The sequence below is a fragment of the Rhagoletis pomonella genome, unplaced genomic scaffold, assembly GCF_013731165.1.
Source record: "Rhagoletis pomonella isolate Grant_MI unplaced genomic scaffold, Rhpom_1.0 Rhpom_scaffold_00001, whole genome shotgun sequence".
Classification (NCBI taxonomy): domain Eukaryota; kingdom Metazoa; phylum Arthropoda; class Insecta; order Diptera; family Tephritidae; genus Rhagoletis; species Rhagoletis pomonella.
In genome coordinates, this window is record NW_023458555.1 from 108,895,173 (window position 1) to 108,906,608 (window position 11,436).

Below are 11,436 nucleotides of genomic sequence, written 5' to 3' on the forward strand. Positions count from 1 at the left end.
GAACTAGTTTTCGTGTGTCGGATCCAAAAAAAAAAATACTTGATTTTTTTTGACCCACCCTAATGTAGATGTACGGTGCGTGTTACTGCACATTAGGGTGGTGCAATATATTTAGGCTGGAGGCCTTAACACATCCAGTTCCACCTGCGTGGCGGGGTCTCGAGGAAGTATCTTCGGCAGTAAAGTCCTTAGTTTATTGTTGTAAACTCTTCAGTCGGTATTTCTTGCATTTCTGAACTCCCTTACTTGGGGGTCTGAAGATCTATTCCGAATTCAATATATCGATGGTCAGAATAAGACTTTTCATTCAGTACTCTCCATCTCCTGATTTTATGGATTTTCATTTGGTATTATGACGCTCATTCGATGAAGAATAGCGCTATTGTGAATTTCGCTCGGTTACGTTGTTCACAATAGTATTTTTTTCATCGCTGGGAAGCTTTGTTTACAAATCGAGCAAACTAAATAGAGTGCTTATACATATTTATGCACGTTTGTGTAAATTAGAACGAAATAAAAAAGAAATCGAGTTTATGAAAACGTGGTAAAATGAGTCCAATGGAGTTCTGGTTCAACGATTCGTCAGAGGAAGAGAACTGGTCAGGCGTAGTAAATGTTTAAGAGAGTTTAAGTGTAGTATTTCGAATATATCTTAACATAAAATATTTTAATAAATGTGACTACAGATTTATTAAAACCTTCCGACTGTCTAAAGAGGCGTTTGTGAGCCAAATATATTTAAAATATTTTAAAAATGTCAATAGCTCTACGATTTTGTTCTCAGAGATCATGCCAATTGTTTAAAATTAGTGTCTAGCCATCAAAAAGTAAGAAAACAAATGCAAAGCATAAATTTTTCACCATTTTCTAACTCTTCGCTACACCATCGAAAGCAAAATTCTGTTCGACAGAAAATTCGATACTCAACGAAAATTTCGACACGGTTGCATAGCTCATAATACGAATTTCACTTTCGATCTCCGATAACCAGCGAAGATCGAAAATCGAATGCAACTCATAATAAGGGCCTAAGTTTATTTCCTAGAATGATGTCTAGTAACGACTCACCTCAAGCATTCGTGTCCGTACTGCCCCACATCGAGTTGTGGGCATTAACGTCGCAGGAGACAACCAGTGGCTTTTTCTTGTAGGCTCCTTCCTTTACCAATGTCCGAACCTCATCTATTGGCACGTCCTTGTCATGGGCCATGTAAGCAGAGGCTGCCCAAAAGCTGGTTTTGTCCAGCTCAATGCTTGCCGCTACCAGTGTAATGGCATCGCTAACAATACGGCAGCACTATTCAGCGCCGTCGTAATGTGGTGTGTTGGAACATACGTTCCACAAGTACATAAAACGAGTGAAAAAGAAATGGTCAAATCAATTATACTTACGCTTTCAACTTATACGGTCGCGCCAAATTTGAAATAAAGCTCTTTGCAGCGAATAAATAAAAACTACTTTAAATTTCACTAACGCAACAATAAGTCTTTCCATTTAAAACGGAAGTAGTAACGCGCGCGGATATTATACTGTGATTTGATTAAAGATAATAATTTCTGCGAGCCAAATAAATTTCAACAGCCGAGTAAGCCCCTGCAGGAACTTTTCGGCTATCAGCACATTTACCACGAGGCCGTGACTACTGGTGCCAAGGACTGGGCAGTGAAAAGCTGGGGAGACGGGCTTTCTCAAGGAGGGATTTTAGGTAAGCGAGTGCCATCTCCGCAGCAAGTGTTTTAAGTTTAAATGAGCGGGCTGAGGGCCCAACATGGCGACCGTGACCATGAGCTCGAGGATGGGCGGCAGGCGTGTCCGAAAAGCCACTTTCTGTACGGCACAGTACGGTGGATGGGCAAAACTTCATATCAGTCGACCGTAATGGGCGGCAGTGTTGCATAAGCCATGTAACGCCACACAAAACGGCGCGCTGTATCTTCGTAAGCTGCTTTTTCCCGCATAATGGGGAGCCCTGTAACCACCATGAGCAGCAGTATTGAATCAGCCGCATAACGCCACACAAACAATATGCTGTACATGTGTTGGCTGTACAAAAAGTCAGCCCTGCTACCACCAACAACGGCAGCGTACACACACATATATATGTGTAATGGCGCCTGACGAACCCACGCGCCCTGCAAACTATACAAAAGTAGCGGCAACTTAGCACCGCTAAATAAACCCACGCCAACAAAATAGCGGCACATAACCGAGCAACTTCGTAAAATATAACTACATGTGGACTGCGGCAGGGAAACAAGAACTAACAACGTAGCGGACTTTTCTAACGCAACATTTTTCAACAAGTACAGACTGCTGCGAGGGATAGCATCAGCGACTTGCGGTTTACATACTATATATATTCACATTTAACTTTTGACTTTAATTCTTTTTTAAAAATATCCTCAAATTGAAATTTACTGGAGTTGCACTCAAATTTAAACTTTAATGGCCTTATTCATAAGAAATAAAATAGCTTTAAAAAAGGTTTATAAACCGAAAAATGTATGAAAACGTCATTTTATAAAGCTCTTGAAACCTACTTTATTTTTTATGAATAAGGCCATACATTTTTACGACACTTTTAAATTAGTAATTAAACCAATTTCAAATTCATTTTCATTATTTAGCTCTAAGTGATTTACAAATTCATTTTTATTATTTAGCTCTAAGTGACTTTCGAATTAATTTTCAATATTTAGCTTTAAGTGATTTGAGGTATTAAACCTATTTTTCAACTTCATTCTCTTTTTTTAGCTTTAAGTGATTCAAGGCATTAAAGCCATTTTTCAAATCCATTTTCATTATTTAACTTTAAGTGATCCAAGGCATTAAAGCCATTTTTCAAATTCATTATTTAACTTTAAGTTATTCAAAGCATTAAAGCCATTTTTCAAATCCATTTTCATTATTTAACTTTAAGTTATTCAACATTTTTCAACTTCATTTTCATTATTTAGATTTAAGTGATTTACGGTATTAAACCCATTTTTTAACTTCATTTTCAATATTTAGCTTTAAGTGACTTGAGGGATTAAACCCATTTTTCAACTTAATTGTTATTATTTAGCTTTTTTTTTATTATCCAACAATTTTTATAAATATTTCAAGATGCCTACTCGAGTTAAATGAGGTGATATACCCAAAAGCAAATTGTTCTTGAATTTCACACTTGCAAAATATCTTTTCAAATAATTTTAAATTTTCGAGCTTCAAATTTTTTATAACTAAAGTGATTAATGTATCCACCTAGATATAAGTGACTTAATACGGTTTTTGCTAAATTTTTAACGACTATCTCAATGCCATTTTCCTAAAAAATTTTTTATTCAAAAATATAAAACGTTAATACAACATAACTACTATTTTTACCATATACCGATGTACATCAATAACAATATTTTGATACGACAATAACTTTATAAACACAAAAAAAAGTTTTAAACCAGTTTAAAATCTTTGCGATTGCATGTGAATAGAACCCAATATTCCCACTGCATGAAAACGTCCCTATTCCTGCATGCAAATTTTCAGCCGATGACCTCCTGAAGAAAAGCATAAGTATTTTACGCAATCAGCCTTATCATGAATTTTCATTCCGTGTGAACTCGTTCACATTTCGCTTTTGCAGTTCACCTATCGTATGTTGAATATTCACCAAGCGAAGTAGTTCACTTCGAATCATGTTCACGCTATCGTATAACGTATTCACCTGTGAAATAATTTACACTCGCACATATAAAATCGCAAAACGATTGCTGAATTTTCCGGTGAAATTTTTCACCAAATATTCATGATAAGTCAGAATTTGATTATTTTTTTTTAATATTTTCATTTAACATGGTGTACGATAGCCTGTTTTCGTAAATTTTGAATTTCCACTTCTTTGAGATTAGCAGGTTATGAGCGAATTTGATATACAATTTAAAGCATGTAAAGCAGACTTTGATAAAATTACTAAGAGAATTTTGCAAAATAGACCATTGTCTACGAATGCGAAAATGTTAAACGAGCATAAATATTCGCTTATTACAGCCTACAATAATATTTTACTACTAGTAATTGCCAATAGTTCGGCTCATACCTGTAATCTCAAGGAAGTTCAAGTTAAGTTAGCCCGTTGTAAGGAACAGTTAGCAAAGTGCTTTGCTAAACTGAATTGTCGTGTTAGGACCCCACCTGATAGCTTATCGCTAATTTGTCAATCAGACTTAGCTGACTCTGAGTCAGAAGAAGAGTTTAGTGACGTCAAGTCGGAAGCTTCGGTACAATTCAGTCTTAAAAGAAGTACGTCACTTCCATCTTTTAAAGATCTGCTAACTGTATCCAACGAGCCCTCAACGGCTACCAGTTCACCAAATATTTCTACATTTTTTCAATAACTTTTAGACAAGGCTACACCTGAACAGAAGAAATCCTTTATTAGTCTGTGCCTCGATCATTAGCACTTGAATCGTTCATTGATGAAATTAATTTGATTGAAGATTTTGCAGACGAAAATTTAAATACAACTTGTATTTTTGAAATCAAAGCTCGAAGGCAAGGCACGTGAAGCAATTCCAACCGAGGTTAATTCATTTCGACAAATCAAAGATGCGTTGAAAAACAGAATAAAGCCAGACAACTCGAAAGTTGTAGCTGGGAAAATTGTATCTTTACATGTCACAAATAACAATTATACGGAATTTGCTAAGCGTGTATTTGTTTATTTGTTTAACTTGCTCCGATAGATGCATTCAACATACCTGCACATTGGCGATAGCTGCCTTAAAAATTGTGCAACTAGTATCAATTATCAAAGAAAGTATTACGTTTACCTGCACTGGGCTACAATTACCTAATTTTACAAGCTTTTATTTATTTTACTCATATCGCAGAACAACGGAAATGGCTATAAATTTTTCTAGTTATATAGATAATAAGATACCATTCGAAAAAAATTTCGCTTGCATTATTTTTTACGTATTTGGTTTCATAGGGATTCGGATACCTTCCTCATTGAAGTAGTAAAGAAAATTCGCTTAAGTGCCTTTTTCGGTTAGGTGCACAAGTTTTTCGTGCAAAGAAGGATGTGCAGCTAAGCAAAATATACTGTACAATGTACAAATGTATGTAATACGGTTGACAAACGGGCTCGATTATTTGCATAAACAGCCTTTATTTGCTTTGACTCATGCATTTTCCTCTTTAAAATGCGCATAAGCAGCCGAACAAATGCTCGAAATTTTTGGGAATTAACTCGGATCCGGGCAGTTTTCGTTGACAACACTGGTAAAAACGGCCAGATGTTGTCTTTTGTACAAGTAAGCAAACAAAGCACGCGAGTTCCGCGTCCGCGGTAGCCGAGTGGTAAGAGTTACGGGCTACAAGCCTGTAGCTGCCAGGTTCAATCCTCGGTTGGAGCGATTGCGAAAATTTTTTTTGTTTTTATTATTTATTTAATTTTACTTTATTTTGTTTTCATTTGCTTTATTTTATATCACATATTTTATTTTACTATTAGTTAATTTAAATTTTTAGAGTCGAATTTTAATAAAAGGTTAACAAAAACTAACTGAAAGCAACGTAAAAAAATATAGAACTTATAAAAAAAAGAATGAAAACGAAATAAATGAAAATTCAACTGGCTGTGGGACTCGAACCCACTACCTTGTGGCTCGTTTATCCACATAACTGCCGTCTGTTAGGTCAAAATTTGTATGTGCGTATGTGTGCCAGATTATATGCATAAGTTTTGCCGTCTGTCACAGCTTTAAGAACAGAACCATAGTAAAATAAGGAAATTAAAAATAACAGTTCAGAATATTAACAAATACATATTTTTCAAAGGAAAAATCGATTGAGATAGAACTCGAGATCTTATTTAATTCACTAAGTGCGCGTGCAACTGGGGCATTACGTGCATACTCAGTTTTCCAATAGCCCTCATAAAAAGGTAAAAAGACACGTAAATTCATCGGCGGAATATTAAATTTGATACGGTCCAATAAAAAAGTACAATCCAAAGAGCCTCTAACAACATTGAGTATAAAGGAGAGTGAGAGTACAGATCTCAAATAAGGAAAATGAATTAGCAACAAAAGTTTACGGGATGTACATAGCTCAGTGGTTAACGCATCTGACTTTGAACATCGAATTCGCAGGTTCGATCCCTGCTGAAGTCTAGAAAAAAGAAGTCTGATGAAGAGATGTGGTGATCTCCGAAATAGCTGCTATAACTTCTAACGCTTAGACTGTTGCTTTTTCCATTTTCCTAATAAACAATCGTGGTACAAAGCTCAATAAAAATATTTAAAAAAAAAATTAAATGTTAATAAGCCACAATAACATTGACAAATACATAGTTTAGGAAGAGCCTGCCTGAAACTATACAATATAGCAAATAAGCAAATGGATGTATAGAATTGACAACAACAGCCACGCTGTCAAGTTTAAATAGCGGCAAATCAGCTGCACTTGATACTAGTTGCTTGAATAAGGAAAATGAATTGGCAACAAGAGTTTACGGGGTGTACATAGCTCAGTGGTTAACGCGTCTGACTTTGCACATCGATTACGCAGGTTCGATCCCTGCTGAAGTCTAGAAAAAAGAAGTCTGATGAAGAGATGTGGTGATCTCCGAAATAGCTGCTATAACTTCTACCGCTTAGACTTTGTTGCTTTTTCAATTTTTCCTAATAAACAGTCGTGGTACAAAGCTCAATAAAAATATTAAAAAAATAAAATGTTAATAAGCGACAATAACATTGACTAACTTTGAAGAATTTCTTAATATTCAAAGAAAGATGATTTTTAGTACACCAAAGATGCAAATTATCAAGATCAGTTTGAAGTTTATGCACGTCACTCAGGTCTTTTATGGAAGAAAAAATTTTTAGATCATCCGCATGTAGCAAATAATTAGCGAATTAGGTACTTACATCGTTAATAAACAGAACGAAAAGTAAAGGGCCTAAAATACTTCCTTTAAGAACCCCAGAAGAAGCAACAAAACATGTGGAAGATGTGCCATCAATACTGACTACACAACGCCTGTTGGACAGATAGGATTTAACCCATTGCAGAAAAACTGACTGAAATCCGTAGCTAGCTAATTTACTATTACTATATTATTTAATTAAAATAGAATGAGACACGTTATCAAAAGCTTTAGAAAAATCTGTATAAATACAGTCAACCTGAAGTCCTCTTGTAAAGGACGCAATGCAGTACTCACTGAAAACCGCTAAGTTGGAAACTGTAGAACGATTGGACACAAAACCATGTTGATTTTGGGAGGTTAAGCTCTTGGTCGCAAAACTTATCTTTTCCACAACAATATTTTCAAAAACTTTAAAAATAGTTGAAAGCTTAGCAATAGGTCTATAGTTACAGACATTGTTTTTATTTCCAATTTTAAACAAGGGACTAAGATACGTCACTTTCCAATCGTCAACGAAAGTACCTGAGGCAAGGGACTTATTAAAAACAATGCGTAGTGGTAAAACCAAAGCTGGAAGGTTTTTAATTAAAAATACAGAAAAGCCATTTACCTCAGTTTTTAATGACTGTTTAAGCTTGTCGATCCCATACGAGACATCATCCGAAGACAAAGTCAATGAGCTAAAATTGAAGGGCAGTTAGTTGAACGCCTGAGATCGAAACTACGAACCCTGTCACTAGAAAAATTTTAACTGAAAAATTCAGCAAATAGATTCGCAACGTCAGTACGGTTACTAGCAAACTTTCCCTCGAGAAGTACTGCTGAAGGTATACTAGAATTAGATTTTTTAGATTTAACATAACTCCAAAATGCTTTGGGATTATATTTAATATTCGACTCCACGCCAAGTACGTAGTTCCTGTCAAGAAATTTATCCAAACAGTTAAACTCTTTGAGATATTTCTGGTATTCGGCTAACACATTTTGGCTACCAGTTTACTTGAATTAAAAAAAAAAATATTTCTAAGATTCTTTAGGCTTTTTAGTTTTCGATTGTACCGCGGCAACTTATAGGGCCTTTTATTTAAAATTGGAATGTTATTCGTGAAAAACTCAGACAGAACTGTCTTAAAAGCATAATAACATTCTGAAACATCAGAGGAGGAGAGTAACTCTTCCCAATCAAGCTTCAGAAGTAGGGTATTTAACATTAAAAAGTCGCAGGCTTTGTAGTTAAAAGAAGTATCACTGTCAAAAGTAGAAGAAGGCGAGTTATAAAAGTCAAAATTAAGAGCTACGAAATCGGTAAAAAATTATTTTTAATTGCTGTTTGCAAAGTACTAAAAAAAGTAAAAACATAGTTGTGGTACGCCCTTTTCTCTTATTTAAACGACATATTACTTTTTCTATGTTACAGGTGCTATAAAGGCGTCAAAGGTCGGGTCTTCGAAAAATTAAAAACCTTATATTTCAAACAAGTTTGAACTGAGTTTTAAAATATTAATATCGTCGTAAACGTGATTTAACCCACTTTCTTCTGATATGCAATTTGTATACATACTTCGTATGTATAAATCTGAGAAAAAACATTTAAAAGGAAAAAATACCTTTTATAAAAAAAAAATATTTTAAACAAAAACGCCATACGGGTTTACTAGTAGTTCATAAAATATAAAAATGTTATTCATTTTAACATGAGTGTACACATCATCGTACACAGGAGCCAATAAGTTATTTTATATTTATGACATTTTTGAATAGCAATAATGAGATCATTCCAATTTTCAGTGTTTAAATAGTCAAAGAACTTTTTAAGGAGTTCATCTATATTTCCTCATGGCTTAAATAAATTTTCAACTACGCAAAAACTGTGAAAAACTAAGAATTCGCTAAAAAGAGTAGCTAACTCTATGCCTTATATGCAAAACTCTTTTACATAGTCAGTAAATTGAGAAAAAGGAGTTGTAAGTTATAGGCAAAAGCCATTCGAATATTGAAATGTATTGTTATTAAACTGAAAGTTATTTTCGAGGTAACTAACAAAAATTTAAGCCTTCTTTTTAAAAAATTTAAGCTCCATCATATTATCGGAACTGGTAAGTAACGACCCGGCGATATGCCCATAAAACGATTGATTTTTGTTGTATTCATTTCTTGGGCATATCAAACATTATCTAAAATATGTCAACTATAATTAAATTATATTCTTCTTATTTTTTACAGTACAGTTTAAGGAAGTTCCAACGTTATGTAAAAGCCTTAAGAAAATACTAAAGTATTTTATTTGAATAGAAAATTCAGTACAAATCAGTACAAATTTTGAAAAATCAGGACATTAGCGTACTGATTGAAGAAATGAATAAAATCAGTACAAGAGTTGAAAAATCAGTACTGTACTGATAAAATGAGTACGTCTGGCAACCGTAGAAGAGTGCAGCACCACCTGTTACATAGCCCGTTTTGGCAGAGTCTCTGTCCTTCTTATAAACATTATACATTTTTATGTCATAAAACTCAGTATCGAAGAAGTCATCATTAAGCCAAGTCTCAACAACAACAATAACTTCTTAATCCATGTGTTGACTAAAAGCGCGAACAGCTTCTGATTTCATTCGAAGGCCTGAGGCATTTTGAAAGAAGACCTTCAATTCATTTGAAGTCCTATTTTGTCTTACGTTATCACATCTTGGCCCTCCTTTTTTCAAAAAAAACGAAAAGGGCGTAAGTTAATATTAGCTGGCCAAAGGTTTGGCGAATGCAATTTGTCATAAAAAGCAATAGAAACGCCAAGCTTAAAATTAACTTTTTTTAGGAGTAACTGGCGGAGTTTTATGTTTTATTAAAGCGTAGCATAACAGATGCTTTCTGTCTATTCCAGCATGCTTAACAACATAGTCTATTATGTTAACCGCAGTGACAGAAGGTAAGAATGACGAAAGATGTAGCCACTTTTTACGATTTAGCACTTGCATATCCGAATTTTCGCTGAGTCCTACTATCCTGAGCTTTTTGCGAGGTTTTTCTTCAACATTAGTCCAAACACGGTTTGATTGTACATTAGAAGCATTACCAGCACTCAGAGCGGGCTCCATCGTAGTGGTATATTGCCCAGAAGGTCCGATTTCTGCTGCTAGTAGACGTTGACGAAGAAGAGCGAGCATCATTACTAACAGCAGCACATTTATCAACAGAAGTAGGTACAGCAGTATTATCAAGTCGCAATGTAGTTTGTAGACATGAAGTAGGGCAAGAGTTAATACACGGCATCATAGTTGCACTCACTATATTTGTAACAGCAGCAAAAAGAATAACAGCTCGTTTTTTAGCAAGAGTAGGTGTAGCAGAATTATTAGCCCGTAGTGTAGTTGGCTGGCACGGCATCTTATTCGCATTCACTGTATTGGTGACAGCAGAAGAAACAACAGAGGGCTGGAGGCAGTAAGTGTAGAGATATTAACAGCAGAGCTGACGGAAAAAGTTGAAGACGAAGGGCATAAAAGAGATTGATTAGCGGCGCACTATGGGCTAAATCACATTTTTTTTGTTTAAAATCTAATATAACGAGAAGGAAAAGAGCTAGCGCAATAATTTTTTGTGTGAATAAAGTTCAAGTTATGTCGGTTAAAGGAAAACTAAAGCGAACGTCAACACGCTTTACTTTAGGGGTTAAAATGAGGGGCGAAGTTGACCATGTTCAAAAAATTTATGACCTTTCGATTTTCTTTTTGCTGTATCTCAGAGGCGAATCACGATATCGATACAATTTTTATTTTAAATAGTAGTAAATGAAATGTACATTAAGAAAAGGCTTATTAGAATACCATCAACCCCTAAATTCAGGGTTGAAATAAGGGGTGAATGGCTAAAACCCAGAAAATTCACTGAAAAACCTTATAAAGTGTTTTCATAGGTGCCGAAAACGATTCCTATAATTACTTCTGCAAGGATTGATTTATTGGGATATCATCAACCCTTCATTTGGAGGTTAAAATAACGGGTAAGTTGCTGAAAACAAGAAAATTCTAGAAATCGATGTCCTTTCGCTTTTCTTTTTGCTGTATCTCAAAGGAAAATCATGATACCGATACAATTTTTTTTTTTAATTGTAGTAAATTTAATATAGATTAAGGAAAAGCTTATTAGGATACCATCAACCCCTAAATTAGGGGTTGGAATAAGGGGTGAATGGCTAATACCCAGAAAATTCACTGAAAAACATTCTAAAGTGTTTTCATAGGAGGCGAAAACAATTTCCAAAATTATTTCTGCAAGGTTTATTTTATTGGGATACCATCAACCCCTAAATTAGAGGTTGAAACAAGGGGTGAGTGGCTAAAACCCAGAAAATTCAAGAAAACGATGTCCTTTTGCTTTTCTTTTTGCTGTATCTCAAAGGAAAATCATGATACCGATACAATTTTTTTTAAATTGTAGTAACTTTAATATAGATTAAGGAAAAGCTTATTATTCGATTTGGCAGCTCATGTACATGACTGAAGATCTACTTATTCTAATC